Below are 20,444 nucleotides of genomic sequence, written 5' to 3'. Positions count from 1 at the left end.
CGTGGGAAGAAGCAGCTCCCTGTGCTTTACTTCTAGCACACCTGAAGCTGCCATCAACTGCGGCCATGACAGCTATTTACGGGCCCTTACTTTCCCCTTTTCCAGTAACAGCGGCAGAGACAAGCTATGAAACTTCCCCAGGGTTTGCTTTCCTTCCTCACAGCTCTTTTGGAAGATGAAGGAAACCCCAGAGTTTTTCAAAGCCCGGAGGCAATGTTGATCTTGAGTAATATTTTCTATTTTCTTAAAAGACGTCATTTCCTACTCTCCTCCAGCATACAGAACATGAAGCAAAGCCTAACTACCTCCTTAGAGTACAGGAAAATAAATGCAGTAGTTACAAGAGAATGTGAACTCTGGTTTAAAAACAGCAAAGGGTTAGGGATAAACACGGGCTCTAATACTGAACCGTCAAATTCTGTCCTGCGAGCTCACAGTTCTGGCCTCCTTTAAAGAGTATCTGAGCAAAAGTGGCTCCCATCTGAATACGGATATTTTTTCCCTAAATTCCCAGTGAACCAAGTACACGAACCTATTATAACAACCTGTTTTCTTATCCATCTTCATTTTACAGATGCTTTCTTGTCATGAGTCACAGAGTTTATAAACCAAGAAACTAGGGTGCAAACCTAGGCAGCCTGACCCCAACGGTCTCCCATAATATGCCCTGAACCAGAAAAGTACTTCTGTTTGTTGTCTAAATCTGAAACCAGCCAGGACCAACAGGGGTGACCATCAACACAAGGGCTCCACATATTTTTACAAACTGAGGTCCTTACCTGCATGGATGATGGGGTAGTATTTTTTATGAACTCAAAAATATCATTTAAGACAGTTTTATACCTGCCATAGCAATGAAGCAGCAAGCACAGCTTTACAGCCTCCAAAAGGGCTTACAAGAAGTGCATTGTAGTCTCAGCTTCAGTTTTGGACAGCAAGTCACAAGATAAAATGGCAATTAGGAATTTCCTGAAACTTTAGAGAGCAATCTAGATGTCAAACAATTAAATAGATAAATAAATAAAATGTCAAACTAAAATCCAATTACCCCCTTTTAAGTAACACTTGATATAACTTCAACAGAAGCTTTATATATATAATTTTAAAACACTGAATTTCAAGGGACAAAATATCTTAGAGATTATTCATCTTATCAATGCAAATTTTATTGAGCAAAGAGTCATGAAAGACAAAAAAAAAAAAAAGTGAATGAGACTGGATCCCAGGTCTCAAGACCTTAGTCTATTAAACATTATGTAAATAACTATAACCCAATTCAAGTTAAAAACAATAAAAGATAAAATCAGAATATACTATGAGAGACTGAAGTAGGATATTAAGGGAGTTTGACACACAGAAAGGATCACTTCTGATCACAGCACAGTGGTTAAGAGCCATAAACATGAGCGTCATACAGACCTGAGTTCAAGTCTTGACCACTCCACTCCCTAGCTATGTGACATGAGACAAGTTATTTAACCTCACTGAGCCTCAGTTTCAAAACCTTTATAATGGGGCAATAACACCTACCTCTCAGAATGGATATATAGGATTAAATAAGATAAAATATGTAAAACTCTTAATACAGTTCCCAGCACACTCCCAGGGTTAATTGCTAGCAGTGGCTTCCAGTCCCAGACCTATTATTTCTCCATCTCACATGCTTAGCTACTTCTCTTACCAATGCTCCTTAATTGCTCTGGTCCAATGCCCTGCTAGATCCTACTACCAACTCTTCTTTAAAGATGAAGAGATGGACTTTGAGAAAATGGGGAATGTGCCCAATGCCATAGAGACTCCTGATTCCTCGGGAAATGACCGCCCCTTCCTCAGCAGGCCGACAGCATTTGTGAATCCATCTTCCCTATAAGCTCACCAGAGTCAGATGGATACCTCATGGGCTTTAAAGTTAGATGGATCAGAGTTAGAATCCTAACTCAAATCTTTTCTAGCTGTGTGAATGCTGGCGAGTTACTTTCCCCCCGAGTTTCAATAATCCCTACCCTAAGAATTACTGTGACAATCTAGTGACTCACTACTATGACTTCCACACTTGTTCAGACAGCGGAGCCAGTCTAAGGACAAAATATCAGAAATCTTGGTATATTTAACGGTACCACATGAACCAAGAATTATTCTACTAGGAGAAATTACAACTACATTATATACATACTGCTTCCCAAATATTATGTGTGTGTGTGCGCACACATATGTGTGTATAAATACATACACACGTTTTTTAAATCATTGTTCTAAGTTTATTGATTAAATGCTTGTATTCATTAACTTTTTAACTTTTTTTTTCTATTTGCTAATTTAACTTAACAAGTAGTAGCAGGTACCAAAAGTTCAGGAAAATATAATGGAAAAAAAACTTAAGGATTAGAAAATTCTATTCATGATTTATTCTGGAAGGGATGGGTCAATGAATATCATTACTGAATGTTAGTGGTCCAACGCCTCATTTGAGAATATCCAGCCCACTGCTTGGTACACACTGAATATATGTTATTCCAATCTGAATTTGAAACTCAAATTAAGTTCCCTGAAAGCAAGAGCGTATCTCATTCATCTTTGACTAATGAGCTCCTAACACAGTGCCTGGCACATGGTAGTTGTGCAAAAAATGTCGGCTTGGGGCTTCCCTGGTGGCGCAGTGGTTGAGAATCTGCCTGCCAATGCAGGGGACACGGGTTCGAGCCCTGGTCTGGGAAGATCCCACATGCCGCGGAGCAACTGGGCCCGTGAGCCACAACTACTGAGCCTGAGCGTCTGGAGCCTCTGCTCCGCAACAAGAGAGGCCGCGATAGTGAGAGGCCCGCGCACCGCGATGAAGAGTGGCCCCCACTCGCCGCAACTGGAGAAAGCCCTCGCACAGAAACGAAGACCCAACACAGCCAAAAATATAAATAATAAATAAATAATAAATTTAAAAAATTAAAAAAAAAAAAATGTCGGCTTAATAAATGAACCTAAAATTGAGAAGGCATGCAAAGGTCTATAATACATTTTGCATCTCCAATTAATCTGGATTTCAATTTGCTCCAATAAATTATATTCCAAAGTCTATGAAACGTTCCTTCTGTACCCATCACCTCATCTGAGATATTAAGAGCTTCTTGGGAGGGAGAAATACATAGGTAGAATCCTTCCTTAGGCACAGAAATATTGATGAAGACAGCTAAGTGGGAGGAAGATGTCACCTGCACTCTTGTAATATAACAAAGGGACCAAAGAAGACACAAGCTTTATACACAGTGCCCATCAAACAGTGACATTTACCATTTTGAACACATATTTAGTCCCACAAGCCTCCTGTTCAGAACATGTCTGGTTACAGTAAACACAGTAGAGATTGTAGAAGGCGAATCCTAGTCTATTCTCTGTTCACAGATGAAAAACCCACACCATATATTTCACATATTTATACTCCCTTCTAACTGAAAGCCAGGATCACCTCAAATTAAACAAAAAGCTAAGATTCAACTGTTTCTCTTTCAGTAAAAATGATATTGTAGGCAAATATTTATTAGCATGGGAATTCATTATTTATTAAATGGAAAAGAAAGGATACCAAATAATTTGTAGCATATACTACTCTGGTAGTATTAACATAAAAATAAATATATAGGGGCTTCCCTGATGGGACAGTGGTTGAGAATCTGCCTGCTAATGCAGGGGACACGGGTTCAAGCCCTGGTCTGGGAAGATCCCACATGCCGAGGAGCAGCTGGGCCCGTGAGCCACAATTACTGAGCCTGCGCGTCTGGAGCCTGTGCTCCGCAACAAGAGAGGCCGCGATAGTGAGAGGCCCGCGCACCGCGATGAAGAGTGGCCCCCGCTTGCCACGACTAGAGAAAGCCCTCTCACAGAAACGAAGACCCAACACAGCCATAAATAAATAAATAAATTTTAAAAAATAAATAAATATATATATATATATATGTATTAAACAGGATAATAAAATAGAAGCTATTTTCTACTTCTTTTAAAATAATCCATGGTTGGGGGGAGAACCACGGCGGGGTGGGGATGGTGGTGTGCTGAATTGGGCAATTGGGACTGACATGTATACACTGATGTGTATAAAACTGATGACTGATTAAAAAATAATAATAATAATCCATGGCTAGTTTTTCAAAAGTGCATCTACATTTTGTCAATATTATAGACTCAAGTTTCCAGAAACCTATTTCAAATAATTAAATAAAATACTTGAAACAAGTAAGTCTTTGAAAACATATTTGTGATTAAGAGAAAAATAAAAGTAGAGGACAAATGGGAGTTAAAAGGAAGTGTGGTGGTTGTTTAGGGTTTTGAATTTTCCCTAAAATTGCACTAACCTCCCCCAAAATAAGGCATCAATTCATTTAAGTACCCCTTACAGTTTTCAAAGTACTGTCAGAAACATTCACCTGTGACTTTTGTAAATTTCAGAAGGGACTTCTCTCCATCTCCCCCAACCCTGCCCTCTCCCTTAACGTTTACTTCCATATAACTAGTTCTTCAGGACTAGATATATACAGAGCATACTTATGCATTATAACCACCTTCTTTTTAACTTAAAAGTCAACTGTGAACATCCTTCTGTGCATGTAAATTTTCACCTATGACATCAGTTTCAGTAAGCAGAGATCCTTCTGCCATAGTCCCTTTGGTAACACAGGGGCTGTCTTTAGCTTACTGTGGTGATCAAAAGTCCTACTCATGCCTTGCTTCTACAAAATGGAAAAGTGACTTTTACAGCAATATCACAAAGGGAATATTTCGGTGTAATGGAAGGAAAATATTTCACCAGGGCCTATATTAAATTTTGAAGAAATGCTAAATTATTTGAAAGGCAGTTTAAGTAGCTCACTTTCTGGGGCTAAGTTGTATTTCCAATCTAAACACCACTGCAAATATTGAGATCCTAAAGGCCAGAGAATTAATCTTTTGCTCTTTTCGTTCCACTTCTGTGGACAGATTGGTGACTTCCAACATAATCCTCTTTCAAATATCCTTCCAGGATGGAATAAATATCCTTTATTTTAAGGTTAATATGTGAATACAAGGCTAAAAACTGCAACTGAATATATTGCTATCATTTTTTTAAATTCCATTTTAATCTCACTACTGCAAATATTTCACTGTAACAAAAAAAAAATGTTTTTGGAGAAAATTTTCGAAGTCTTTGCTTTCATTGGATTTATATTTTAGCATAGACTTGATGGCTCTCAGAAACTGTTTTCGTGGTGTGTGTATGTAATATTTTTTCAGTACATCTTATTTAACTTCAAAACAGCTTCATAATTAAAGACCCTTACCTTATTAAAATTATTTCCAAATAAACACAATTCAGTTATAAATAAATTTACACTACAAACAATATAACAATAAAATCTGATCTTACTGTTTAACCCTTCTATGGAACTTCTAGAGTATAGTTCTTTTCTGTCTTGTTTTGTTTTAGGAATGTTTCAACTATCTCATTTGTATTGTCAGAAATGTAGAGGAGCTGTAATACACAAAGTATACAAAGTTTAGAAAACTATCTAGTGATTTAATGAGCAAACAGTTCCTACTGTCAATGATATTGCTTCTGGAATACACCAGAAAGGAGGTGTGTGTGAGCGCGCGTGCGTGAGTGCGTGTGTGTGTGTGTGTACGTGTGTTGCTTCGCTTACATTCTTATGGGCCACTCACATTTCCAAGTAGTATCTACAAAAAAGTAGACTGTATTATTTTTAGGGCCCATTTTACCTTTTTCTTCAAAAAGATCAGGGAAATAAACTGAACTTTATGGCGCCAAACAATTTTTTCTACGAGATAGTCAAGCCATTCACACAGGTTTCTCAATTAAACTATCTTGGAGTTTCTCAGAAAAGTTATAAAACAATAAAACTGACAGACGCATCAATTCGTCTAAGACCAAGTTACATGAAGGACTTACTGAACAAGTGATTCCACATTTTATTTTCCTTTCCAGACAAGAAAAGAACCAAATGGATTACATTCTTATTCTAAAAAATTCAGAACCAAAGAGCTTATCTAAAAGTCTAAAACTCCTGAAGCTCAGAAAACTAGACTCACTTTTCTGTCACACCATATTACACTGTCTTACCTTTAGAGTTTAATTCATCTACTGAACACCTGATAAAAAGTTTTATCACAACCTTGAGGACTCAGTTTATGAAATCCCAAAGAAATGGCACATTGCAAAAATTCATCCTAATCTCTTGAAAGGTTTTTTGTTTTTGTTTTTTTTAAAGGTCTCCTGAGTCCCTTTCCATGTTTCAAGTCTGTAAGAGCAAATAAAACTTACAAAGCCAGGAAAGAAAGGAAGTAGAAAAGCCACAGACAAACTGTTAACTTTCTGAGAGAAATATAACAAAATTTTTAAAAAGCAAGTTAGAAAACTACTTACTTTTCCCAGGTCTTTGGTACAAAGCTCAGAAGGCAATTTCCCTTTTCCCACCAAGTCTTGTTAATTAATAGCAATCACTCAATGAGGTCAGGCAGCCCGAATATATCTAGAAATTGTGTACAGACAAAAAGTTAACATTCAAAGTCAGATTAGAAATTAAAAATCAAAACACCCCATTGCTATCCAGAGTCTCTGCATAATTAAAATACAGATTGCACTGGAATATCTAAATGATGAGCTATATTAGCTACTTTTCTTTCAGAACAATACTAACAAGACTTGCTAAACCTAGATGGTGTTTTGATCTGTCATCTTATTAAAGTTACTAGAGCCGGAATCAGCAAGGCTTCTTGGCAACCTTCACGATAAAAATGTCCTTCTCAGGGAGTCATAAAAAGCAACTTAGGGAGGATGTGGACTTCTAATTATACTGTGACTTGGGAGGGAAGGTCTTCCGAAATCACACTTGCCTGCCTCACCTTCCAAAGATGAGCTCATCTCACAAACACAAAAGCAGTTGTAAATAGAAGTGAACAATAACAACTTAAAGAAATTCATTAACAACTTGTAAATGCCCTTCAGATGTATCCATTGAAGCACACTTCACTTTTGCAGGTGGGAATGAGAAGAGAGAAGCCTGTTGACTTTTTTTAAAAAATAAATTTATTTATTTGTTTATTTTGGCTGCATTGGGTCTCTGTTGCTGTGCGCGGGCTTTCTCTAGCGTTGCAGCGAGTGGGGGCTACTCTTTGTTGCGGTGCGCGGGCTTCTCATTGCGGTGGCTTCTCCTGTTGCGGAGCACGGGCTCTAGGTGCACGGGCTTCAGTAACTGTGGCACGCAGGCTCAGCAGTTGTGGCCGAAGGGCTCTAGAGTACAGGCTCAGTAGTTGTGGCGCATGGGCTTAGCTGTTCTGCGGCATGTGGGATCTTCCCAGACCAGGGATCGAACCCGTGTCCCCGGTGATTCAGTCAGCTGTGGCCAGGTCGGCAGGGCCATGTGACAGGCTTTCCTCACAAATGGCTCTATGAGTGGTGCAGGTAACCTGCTAGTGTTGGAGGGTCTCCTGCAGAGGCAGGCAGTGGCTGTGTCTCACTGTGGGGACAAGGACACTGGCAGCAGAAGTTCTGGGAAGTACTCCTTGGTGTGAGCCCTCCCAGAGTCCACCATCAGCCCCACCAAAGAGCCCAGGTAGGCTCCAGTGCTGGGCTGCCTCACTGATAAAGGTTTTTGAGTGTTATGTCCCTGATCCTACTTTTCCCTTAAGCATTGGGGGGTTTACTGCATGATTCTGCATAGCATGGTGGTTTTTAGAAACACATATATTGCATTTTAGCAGACCTGACTGTATAGTAACTAGTGTTTACAAGGATGCTTGTGTGTTGTGTGTTTTGTTTCGTTTTTTTGGGTTTTTTTGGCCACGCCACATGGCTTATGGGATCTTAGTTCCCCGACCAGGGATCGAACCCGGCCCCATGCAGTGAAAGCGCTGAGTCTTAACCACTGGACCACCAAAGAAAGTCCCAGGACGCTTGTGATTTAGACCAGAGGGGTTAAATTATGATTTTCAAATATGTTCATTATGTTAAAGAGGATAGCAACATATGTAATTTAATTTTAGAAAGAATCACACTCACATACTAGGTTTACAATAACCTAGTATGGACACTTTTAAGGGTGTTTCAGTTACGTGAAAAATTTATTTATGAGAAGTTCCCTAATGGTGTTGTTAGATAAATGAAGTGTTACTGCATCATTCCGGACAGACCAACATGATGGTGTTATAAAGATACGATTCTTGCAGACAAGAGGACTTAGCCAGAGTTGCTAGAGAGGAGAAACTGAATGATTTGTCATTCCTTGAAACCAATAAACTTTTAAAAGATTAAAGTTATCCGTAAAAAAAAGTCCAAGATATACATAAAGATATGTACAAAGAAGTTTTCCATTAAAGTAATAACAATTTTAAGCAATTTTAAAATATAAATATTCAGCAACAGATAAAGTTTTTTAAAATCTGTAAGATATTTAATAAAATGAGAAAATGTTTTTAAGCAGTGTTCATTGGGAATGCAGACTATAAGATATGTTCCACATCATCTCAATTTTGTTTAAAAGTATCTATACCTAGAAAAAAAGACTAGAATGAAAAAAAGTCAACATTTGTATAGTTACTAATTAGAGATAACAGAATAAGAATAGAATAATTTTTATTTTCTTTGCATTTTCCTGTGGTTCCCAAATTTTCCACAATAATCACATCTACTTTTACAGTTAGAAATAACCATACGCTATATAAAAATAGGACTAAGGCATTTGGTGGGGAAAAAAACCTCTTTTTATCCCCACTTTAATTCTGAATGTGACTCCAGCCAGTAGAATGAACACCAGCCCAAGAACAAGGGTACCAGATGCTTCCTCCACAGGTATTAACAGATCCAGTCACAGAAAGTATTTTCTATCTCGTAATTCAAGGGCAAATACAGTCCCAACAGAGATGTTCAAAGTATATAAATCCGTTTTAGAGGCCAAAATATAGTTTGCTTTTACTGGCTAAAACAGTTATGGATTTAGTAAAATCCAGATGAAAGAAGATTTTTAATTATATAATTGCATATTAGCTGTCTTAATGTCTGAAAGAAATTTAGTTATGAATGAAGAAATTATGCTCTGGATAAAGCTCCTTTCAAACAAGATCAAGATTAAAGAAATACAAGAAGCAATGGATTCAGTTGTGGGGATGAGTGCCTCACTCGGGGAGTTTTCGATAGAAAGTAAGAAAGAGATATTGATCTTTATGACCTCCAAAAGAACTCAGTTGTATTAAAATTTTCCCAATAAACATAAAACTGGACTTTGAAAATAATCCATTTGCCAAAAATGGTGACTCCTTAGTCATCAGTCTGCTTAGTTTAATTCCATGCACTGAAACTGCATAAGAACTAAATGGTGAAACTACAATACTCTGAAGTCAAGGGCCAATGTGGAACAATTTGGCCACCACACAACCTGAGTTCACTTACCTATACTGGCCAGCAGCACATTTAAAGAATGTGCCCCTTTCCATCTTCAGTGTAGCCTTACTCACATCAAATACCCAGTAACTATTTGGTGTAGAGCAATTGCTTTAGTACCACTCTCCATTCTCAAGAATGCACTGAGGATTAAATATCAGTGATTGTGTGTGTGTGTGTGTGTGTGTGTGTGTGTGTGTGTGCGTGTGTGTGTGTGGTTTTGTTTTATAAAATTATAAAGCATCTGTAACATGCAGTGTATACATCTGAATAATAACCATATTCCTGCTGTACAAAGTATAGATGTACTAGTCTCTGTTTCGTTTTTTACTTCCAAAAATGCTGACTTCAATGGAAAACAAACAAAAAACCCTTCTGTTTCAAATTTGCTTTTGTATTTTTAAGCTTTTTCATAACTTCCCTATCAAATGGAGACAAAGCTACTGATTTCATGTTTTGTTCTGTTTTGTTTCATAGAATAGAAAGGGCAAATGAATATTTTAATTACACTATCATATACAAAAAGAGATCACAGAGGTGATACTGAGTTCCAGAAAAATCAGTCAGTTCAAGTTCAAGATCAGAGACTATCATTTTATCAAATGTATGTTGATTACTTTGGAAAATAACTGAAATTCTTGGCTTCTGTGTCTCACAAGTTGCTGCCTAAAATGCTGCACATACGCACCTTTAATAATTTGCAACCAAATATTATAATCAGCAAATAAATTCAGATACTATTTTCAATTAGGAGTGTTCAAAATAAAAACTATGAATTTTAATTTTTAAAAGAAGACATGCAGAAATATACATCCACCTATACACACCTCACACTGACTCTGAAAATACAGAACACTTAGGAACTCTCAGTATGGAAACTGTATTTCTTAAATTGCTCTAAGAATTAGCATATGTACAGCTCAGGGGAATACACTCTCTTAGCATTACTGGATATAAAGAAGGGCAACCAATTTTCAGAGTCTACCTGGAAAATAAGCAGAAATTATTTTCTCAGGCTCTCTAGTCACTCCGTGGGCAGAATTCCAACATAATCTAAATTGGTCTTGGCACTATCTCACTCCCCTTTTTGCATCACTGCACCACCTCTGGTCCAAAGCCCAATGACCTTCTCTCTCAATGGCCTCCTACTCTCATTGGTCCTTTCCTTCCAACTTCTAAACTTCCAATGACTCCATGGCAATATTTTAGCAGAAGCTGGGGAATGGGGGAGCTTCAACAAATGATTAAGGAATTTTAACTTTCTCTGGATTATATGCATTTTTTAAAGAAAAGTTTGAGTACCCAGATCTTGTTTTTCTAAGCACCATAGCTCACTGGAGAAATAGTTGGGTCCAGGCCTGGGGATAAGGAAAGTACAATATAAGCCTAGAACACCTTACTATGCCAGGAAGCAAGAAGTGCTCAAATATTAATGCAGACATGACAGAAGGACACAGGAGCTGCCTTGAAGGGGCTCCCACTGGCCAAATGTGGTACAATCTGAACAACAAAAAGAATGATATGGATAAATTATAACACACTCAATTTTTAAAAAAGGAACCATCAATCCACAGATATTCATGGAAAGGGGGATAGTGCAAAGCTCTTCTTTACAAGGAAAGCCAGCTAATAAACACCAAAGGAATAGCAGAAATAGAAAATCCCACTTTGCAGCCACCAAGGCAATGATTGATTCAGTCAAGGGTCGTTAATGGACGCTAAAACCATTAGGGAAAGGGTTGCTATGGGACAGGATACTCACACAGTCTCAGAATACCACCCCACAGATTACTTATCACTTACCGGGGGGAAAAGGTATCCTTATAATGGAGAGCTCTGGCAGACCACCTTACCCAAGTGATGGCTGGCACAATCAATTATAGGATAACCGAACATCACATGTCTCCACAGGGACTATGTAGTATGTTTGTCAAAAGGCTTAATCTGTATCTCATCATAAAGTAACAATCAAACAAATCCAGTACTTGTGGTACTTTCTACAAGACAATTATCTTGGCATTCTCCAAGATATCAGTGCCATGAATGACAAAAATAAACAAAAACAGGGTGACTGTTCTGGATTAAAGGAAAAGAAACAAAATGCAGTGAATGACTGTTGATGAATCTTGGATTAGGAGAGGGGTTATAAAAGACATTACTGGAATAACTGGTGAAATTTGAATCGGTATTATGGGCTATGTGGGAGAGTATTCTTGTGTTTGGGAGATACATGTTAAAGTATTAATATTTCGGGTAAAGGGTCATGACCTCTATAACTAACTCAACCGGTTCAGCAAAAATGTTTTCAAGTGTGTGTATACAGAGACAGAGAGACAGCAACAGAGAGAGACAGAGATAAAACAAATTTGGCAAAATGTTAGCATTTTATATGGCAGGCTGGTTGTAACCTCTAAAAGCCAGTAACTACTGTTACTTGTAGGCTGTGTCTATTCCATATGAAGAGAGATCATAAGGAGCTTATGGTTGAAACCAACACAAATAGAAACAGAGACCACTGGTGTTACAGCATTTAGTCCATTTTTCAAAACACTTTTTCCAATTCATTTTTCTTCTGTAGCAATTAATGGTCATTAGTTGGGAGGAAGAAGATTTACAGAGAAAAAGAAACCCAAGGAAGAGGACAACAATGGATAAAAATTAGGCACAGATAATTTCAGTTCTCTTCCATACCTCTTCTTTGGAAGAAGAGGTAAGTCTCAAGGTTTAAAAAAATTGTGCATTGTTTTCCATCCTGGTGAGAAACCCTGGATAGATGTGGACCTTTCCAGTGAGCAAGAAAGAGTCCCTCTGCAAGAGGTATTCTGACCAAACACCAGGACCAGTGAAGCTGAGCACTTCATTTCATGCCCAGCCCTGGCCAAGCCTAGAACAGAGGGGCACGTGTCTGAATAACGAATGTTCCATGTGGGCAAACTTGCATCCCAGAAGCCCAGCTTTCAGCAGCTGCCTCAAACTGAATGTGTTGCAAACAGAATTCTCCTCCACCAAACTTGATCCCTTGTTTCTATTACCTCTCTCCTCAGTTTATCCACTCTCAAAAGTGCAGCTTCATCTTTCACTTTGGTTCCCACTGGCCCTCTCTTCCTCGTTCACATCCTCAGGCCCATATTGGCCACAAGGTCTCTCACAGTCCAGGTAGAAACAGCCTCTCTTTTCTCTGTTTCTCCTCAATACTTCTATCTATGGCACTCACTTGACACTTTTTAAATATCTTTGCCACACGGTACTGATTCTGTACTCACCGTAGGCAAGAACTTTACTATGTTACCTCATTTAAAAATCACTGAGGGACTTCCCTGGAGGCGCAGTGGTTAAGAATCTGCCTGCTGATGCAGGGGACACGGGTTAGAGCCCTGGTCTGGGAAGATCCCACATGCCGCAGAGCAACTAAGCCCGTGCGCCACAACTACTGAGCCTGTGCTCTAGAGCCTGCGAGCCACAACTACTGAGCCCGCGTGTCACAACTACTAAAGCCCGCGCGCCTAGAGCCCGTGCTGTGCAACGAGAAGCCACCACAATGAGAAGTCCACGCACCACAATGAAGAGTAGCCCCCACTCGCCGCAACTAGAGAAAGCCCGCGCGCAGCAACGAAGACCCAACACAGCCAAAAAAAAAAAAAAATCACTCAAATTCTGTGAAGTAGTTTAACGTTATTTTGCTTCTATCTACAGAAGAAATGGATACTCAGGTGAAATAACTTGCCCGAGGTCACAGAATTGTAAAGTTGATATTCAGACCCTGATCTTCTGGTTCTACCCTAACACCAAGGTGCTTCAGATTTTATTTATCATTTTAAACACTGTCCCCTGTCCTTAAATCAAGCACAGACTCCTTGAAGGAAGGGATCCATTTTATCCAGCTTTGTGCTCTCTCCAGAGCCTAGCAATACTCGTAACTCATGTTCACTGAATTATATTTCAAGACTCAGCCCAGAAACCATTTTTCTTTCTGACTTCCGAGCCCAATCCCTGTACAACCACCCACCCCCTCCCCTTGCCCTCTATATGTTTCTACTGCAGGACACGCAAGCCTAAATGGCAGGCTTCGTAACTGCCGCACGTGTGCCCTGGAACACAGCAGGCACCTAATGTATGTTTGCTGAATGAAATGTTTATGCATGAGACAGCTGGGTCCCTTATCAAGGCTACTATGTCTTGCTAGAAAATTGACCTCATTTTTATCTTTATCACATACTGAGGAAATTATTTTAGGAAAGAGTGACACAGGGAAAATGGAGAAAAACAGTCTTGGCCTTTGGGTCCTACCCACTTCACCTGCTGTCCTGGGTATACTGTGTTCTGGAGAAGTGCTTCCAAATTTTAATGGATACGTAGTTATCATTCAATACAAATTACGATTCAGTATGTCTGGGATAGAGCCCAAGATTCTGCATTTCTTTTTCTGGGGCGTGGGGGAATGCAAACAAGAGGCTAACCAAGATTCTGCATTTCTAACAAGCTCCCAAGAGACGTTGATGCTGCTGATCTATGGACCACACTTCCCAGGAGCAAGAAGTCCTAGACTGTAATAGTGAAACTGTGCCCATTTAAAGAGAAATAACATGTAGACTAAATGACCAGACATAAATTCAGAGTGTTAATGCTAGTTATCTCTGGGTTTCTTCTTTCTGCTTTCCTATAATTTCCAAGTATTCTATAATGACTCTTGCTGATGGAAATTAAAAGTTTAAATGCTATATATACACATGCATAAAAAACTGTACATTTGGACATTTCGACTTTGCATGGCTACATCTTTATTTAAGCAACAAATATACTTAACAGGACCAGACTTGGGAAATAACAGGATGGTGAATTTAGCAATTCCCTGTCTGCTCATTTTAACATGTAGATTAACATAAAACAGTAATTACCCTTAGCAAGCAGTCACCACCACAAGCATTGCTTTTCTCAGGTTCCTTTCCCTTAAAAGAAAGAGAAAGAATCCATTCAGCTGGAAGACAATAAAAGGCAAACCAAATTAAGGACAGAAGAAAGAACAAGCAGGTGCTACAATGAACCTCTTCCAAGTGGGTCAACAGAACCTCATGAAGTTGAAAAGGCGGTGGAAATGCGTTTCTCCCAGCAGAGGTGGGGTGGGCTGGGTTCTCCGACAAGGCAAAGTGCAATAAATTAAAGCAGCACTCACCGTGCACCTGCAAGCGAGGTGCAAAGAAATGGTCCTCAGAGGAGCCCCCCTTCCAAACATAACAAGGAAAGATCATTAGGAAAAGGCAATTAGAGGGTGTGCGTTTGCAGGAAAGCACTCCCCAAATACCTCCTTCTCTTCCGTGTTGTTCCTAAGGATGCCAGGTTTATCCTATGAGTTGCAGAAGTTGCAGCCCAGGCAGGTGGGCATCTCATGCCCACTCCCATACCCGCAGCTATTCCAGACTCTTGCCCGGCCATAGGTACCTGTGACTCAGGAAGGGCCAAAAACAAAGGAGGCACTTTGTAACCAGAGTATTCCTGGTTAAAGTAGGACCAACAAGGTTCTGCATCCTCTGTTTTCCAACCCACAGGCCTAAGTGACTTTTTGCCTTAAAGAAATATTGTGAAAGTCACTGTGAAATTACCCGAAAGGATTGGAACTTAGTGTCTGGAAGGCTTATATATATATACAATGGGACTAAAAATCAGTTCTGTGTGTCTATTAAGGATGTGGTTTCCTATCTGTGAAGTTTAGACACGCTAGACATTCAGCTCAACTGAAAACAGTGAGTCACTTTATCTCTACTGAGTTCTGTGAGTCTAGAGCTGGACCATTCAAGGCAAATAAGCATATGCTGAGGTATTTAAAAATGCGATCACTTGGGCTTCCCTGGTGGCGCAGTGGTTGAGGGTCTGCCTGCCAGTGCAGGGGATGCGGGTTCGAGCCCTGGTCTGGGAGGATCCCACGTGCTGCGGAGCGACTAGGCCCGTGAGCCACAATTACTGAGCCTGCGCGTCTGGAGCCTGTGCTCCGCAACAAGAAGAGGCCGCGATAGTGAGAGGCCCGCGCACCGCGATGAAGAGCGGCCCCCCGCTTGCCGCAACTAGAGAAAGCCCTCGCACAGAGATGAAGACCCAACACAGCCAAAAATTAATTAATTAATTAATTAAATTAATTTAAAAAAAAATGCAATCACTTGAGATTTCGATAGCATCAAAGTCAGCATCTTGATGGGAGAAAAAATCTGAATCTACTTGGACTTGCTTACATTTCTTTTATTGAAATTCAATATTGTTTTTATTTTGAATTATATGGATGGTAGATGGGGTGGGGGAGGGGAAAGCACCATAATCTTCTCAGTGCTCCAAAGCCTCAGAGTCTTAATATCTTAGTAGGAATTTTAGATTTGAGGAGACGTAAGAGGCACGACAATCAAATAGAATGCAGTACACGGTCTTTAGCTTGGATTCTGGTTTAACTTTTTTTTCAATGCTAAAGACTTAGGGGACTAAGTCTTTGGGAAATTTGACTATGGACTGATAATAAATGATACTTGAGGACTACAATTAATTTTGTTGGCCATCATAATAGTACTGCATTTACATAAGGCAGCTTCTTTATTTCTTGGAGATGAATGCTAAAGTATTGAGGGGTAAAATGCCATGATATCTAAAATTTATTTTGAAATGGCTCAGCAAAAAATAATATATGTAAATTTACACAGATGAAGTAAATAAGAAAAATGCTAATAGTTACTGAAATCAGATAGGGCTTCTATGGGTTTTCATTGTAGTATATTCCTTCTACTTTCTTCTATATTTGAAAAATTTTAGAATGAAAAGTTTAAATTTATATAAAAAACATTTATGACCCCATAGTTTTATCTCCCTTGTCCTATTCTCTTGCCATATTAGACCACAGTCCATCTATAGTAGATTATTTTCTTTCCTCCAGAACACATTCTCTCACGCCTTCCACCTCTGTAACTCTGTGTGTTATATTGTCTCAACCTGGCATTTTTCTCCCTCCAGTCACTGGGCCTCTGGTGAAAGCTGATTTATTCTTTCAGGTCAATCTCAAAGGCTACCTCCTCTCGGAAAACTTTCCTAACCTCCACCCCACTTTATGCATCTCCCCTTTTCAGACTCCCCATTACACCTTGTACCTCTCAGCACACCTATCACATTCTACCCTGCAAGGTAAACACTGAAGCTGACATTTACTGAGAGCTTCCCACGTGCGAGGCCCTGTTCACATGCTGTCACATGCATTCTTTATTGCACTCATTTCTTTCCTACCCCACTGAGGTAGGAGCTGTCATTACCTCTTTTCACAGGTGAGGAAACAGGCTTTGAGAGGCTGGGTGACCTACCCAGTTACAGGGTCAGTAAGTGGCAGTGCCAGGCTTCATTCAAATATAGCCCATCTGCTTCTAAACTCTTAAGCACTAGTGTGTATGTCATTTGCATGGCAGCCTGATCCTTTCCTACTACACTGTAACAATTTAAGGGCAGGTATTGCATCTTCTTTCTTTATTCACTCAACCAATAGTTGTTGAAAAGCCACTATTATCAGGAAACCACTGCCCTATGTGATGGGGTAAAGATATGCGTGAAAAGGACAGTTTTTGACCTAGGCAAAAACTGAGGAAATTTGAACAAACTATGGACTTTAGTTAATAAAAATGTATGTACTGGTACATTAATTGTAACAAATGTACCATATGAATGTAAGATGTCAATAATAGGGCAAACAGGGTGAGAGGGTTAATGAGAACTCTGTACTATCTTCTCAATCTTCCTGTAAATCTAAAACGGTTCAAAACAAATAAAGTCTATTTTAAAAAAGGAAAAAAGAATGTGACAATGAGGTCAGTTTTCTTGATTGGCTCATAAACTCCCTATAAAATCAATCCTAAAGAACAGTGGTTCAGTCATTCTAGCAAAAGGGGTGACAATGAAACATCTGACTAGGGCCTATTTGGGGAATGAATTCAAATGAGGATCTCTAGCTGAATGTGTGGCACGTGTTTTTTAAACCTAATCTCATACATGTATGTCCTTCCCCTCATACAACACTAACATGCTTCAGGCTCCAGTTTCTCCAGCTTAATTCACGATGTTTTTTTTTTTTTTTTTAAATTTATTTATTTATTTATTTATTTATTTTTGGCTGTGTTGGGTCTTCGTTTCTGTGCGAGGGCTTTCTCTTTTGCGGCGAGCGGGGGCCACTCTTCATCGCGGTGCGCGGGCCTCTCACTGTCGCGGCCTCTCTTGTTGCGGAGCACAGGCTCCAGACGCGCAGGCTCAGTAGTTGTGGCTCACGGGCCCAGCTGCTCCACGGCATGTGGGATCCTCCCAGACCAGGGCTCGAACCCGTGTCCCCTGCATTGGCAGGCAGATTCTCAACCACTGCGCCACCAGGGAAGCCCTTCACGATGTTTTAATGAACATACCCAGGAAGGAATTTACCACATCTCCTACTTCCCTAAATCAACTCAAGTTCTTAAGTTAAGTCTCAGAAAGACTCTAGGAAGTTCAATTTCTTTTTTAAGCATTGGTTATTTTTTGGTTTTGATTTTTTTGTTTTTGTTTTTTTCCTTAAAGAATCACAGAGTTTCAAGTCCCACACTCCATAGCCATCTCAAACCCAGAACTTCAGGTACCTACACATTAATATACCGAACCATCCTATGCCTGATTCTTCCCTAAAAAAAGGGAACTCGGCCTTTCAGATACTGTTCAGGGATTCCTCTCCACTTTAGTAAATGGCTCTCTCCACCACATTTGTGAGATCAGCTACATTTCCACATATAAAAACCTTCCTATGTGGAGCTAGCCTAATAAACCACCATGAATAACAGTAACTCTTTTTTTAGATCTGACTCCTGGAAAACTACAGCTCCTCACAGCTATGTAACTATTTAACAGACGCCATTTGACAATATTAACCATAGTAATAAGTAACAGCATTGAGAGTATTTCACTGGTTGTGGTGCATTTTGGAAGTTAGTCTCATAAAAGTACTGGGATATGGGTGGTAAAGATATCATCACCATTTTATAGATGAGGAAAACTGAGGCTTACAATTGAAGTCAGAACTCAACTCAAATACATCACTGCGTGACTTTGTTCCGCCAGGGATCCTCCAAGTCCTGGCTCAAAGCCAACAGTGCTTTTGCTCTCTCCAGTCAGAAAGCCAGGCCCTCTCCCGGAAACTGTCCACAGTACTCGCCTCATCCCTGGAGGCGCTCTTTCTCTACAGGCCATGTATCCGTTCATACATCCAATCTCCTGAGAAGAATCATGTAAACTAACTCAGGACTAGGGCCCCGCTTCACTCATGCTTCAGCCGCCGCAGGTCAACACACGGCCTCACACGGCGGGCGCTCCCCAAACCCAATGGTCCACAACCGCATGAACGATCCTGAGCTGCAAAGCTTACCCACGGGCAAAAGCCATGAAACAAAAACATACCCTGTTCTGGTGCTTGACAACTTATGGAAAGTTCAAGACGACTTTTTTTCATTGACCTTAAAGCAAAACAAATTATATTTAAGTTTTACAACATGGCTGATAACCATAAATAGAAAAGAGAGAGTTTTGTTTTCCCCATGAGTCCTCAGTGAGGCCTCCAACTCCGGGGCCAAGAACGTTAGGGAATGTGCCACAGATCTTGGTTTTCATCCAGATTCCGGAAAAAGGGCAGAGGCAAATGAGTTTTACCAGCGATACAGTTTGAGTTCGTCCTACAGGGACCACCCTCTACAGAATAACGCCTAAAATCGGCTTGTGCATATTCCTCTATCTATAGACCTCTTTCTAATGGCCAAGTTGACCGATCTGTTATTAGAACCTTGGATTCTTTAAGTCAAATGAAAAGTCAAATATTTTTAAAATAGCAAATCATTAAAAAAAATTCTTCTCTCCCCTCTGGTACCAAATATAAAGGTCCTGACTTCGCACAGAGAGTGACTGATTCAGAGTTAACTGCTCCTGCCTTGAAAGGAAACCAAAGGCTTCCAGTGCCCCAGGACATCACAGAAGTTGCTGAAAGAAGCAGTTTACTGAATCGTACTTCTGTGTCTTCAAAGTTTTAACATGCCCAACAGTGGAAAACTAAAACCGTTTGGATCAAAGAGGCTAAAAATCAATGCTTGCTTTGTTTGTTTTTAACCAGAATAATAACCAAAACTGAATATAGTTCACCAAGATATTAAATTCTGTCTCACTGTATTTTTCCTTCTGTATCCAACTATACAAGAGACTTTTTAAAAAAAATTAAAAAATGCTCTATTCTACCATCAATAACACACATGTGCTTTGAATTTTTCAGGAATGAAAGATGGGATTGTGGGGCTCTCCAAACCGTTCCTTGTGTGTCCAATGGCATATATTATAAGACTGCTCCCCTGCACTCATGAGAAAAGTGATCACAGGACACCAGAGGGAACTTACGGAGGGTGTGTGTGTCTGCGTGTGTGAGCACGCACGCGCGCACTCAGCTGTGGTGTATCTATGGGTGGGGTTAGGGTGGGGGAGGGCAAGCAACAGAGTGCTGGAACTCCTAAAAAGCATCATAGGTGTCGCCTAAGATCTAAGATTCCACTCGTCCCTCCACTTTTCCTCTCTGTTCTTTGCTCCAGGAAGCTGACCCACTTGACAACATACTCCCTCAAAGCAATCCTGAGGAAAAAGAACAAAGCTGGAGGCATAACATCCCAGACTTCAGACAATACTACAAAGCTACAGTAATCAAAACAGCATGGTACTGGCACAAAAACAGACGTATAGATCAATGAAACAGAAGAGAGCCCAGAAATAAACCCATAAACTTACAGTCAGTTAATCTTTGACAAAGGAAGCCAGAATATACAATGGAGAAAAGACAGTGTCTTCAGCAAGTAATATTGGGAAATCTGGACAGCCTCAAGTAAATCAATGAAAGTAGAACACTCCTTCACACCATATACAAAAATAAACTCAAAATGGTTTAAGGAACTAAATATAAGACACGACACCACAAAACTCCTAGAAGGGAACATAGGCAAAACATTCTCAGACATAAATCGCA

General features: G+C 39.8%; 1 protein-coding gene across 17 annotated transcripts in view; it reads right to left on the bottom strand.

Moving 5' to 3' along the window:
- APBB2 (amyloid beta precursor protein binding family B member 2) overlaps nucleotides 1–20,444 on the bottom strand; it is a 360,572-nt gene that overhangs the window by 255,613 nt on the left and 84,515 nt on the right. For 12 of the 17 annotated variants that reach the window (XM_082390548.1, XM_082390549.1, XM_082390542.1 and 9 more), the window contains one exon: nucleotides 6,407–6,512. The exons of 2 other annotated variants lie outside the window; for them this stretch is intronic. The gene's annotated coding sequence lies outside the window, so the exon portion shown is untranslated. Of the gene's footprint in view, nucleotides 1–5,392; nucleotides 5,498–6,406; nucleotides 6,513–14,313; nucleotides 14,365–20,444 lie in introns of all 17 variants that reach the window. 3 more of the 17 variants (XM_082390531.1, XM_082390547.1, XM_082390550.1) reach the window with 2 other exon arrangements.

This window comes from Balaenoptera borealis (genome assembly GCF_965194805.1).
Source record: "Balaenoptera borealis genome assembly, chromosome: 4".
Taxonomy (NCBI): domain Eukaryota; kingdom Metazoa; phylum Chordata; class Mammalia; order Artiodactyla; family Balaenopteridae; genus Balaenoptera; species Balaenoptera borealis.
The sequence above is the reverse complement of the archived record's forward strand: the minus strand, read 5'-3'. Positions and strand labels throughout refer to the sequence as shown.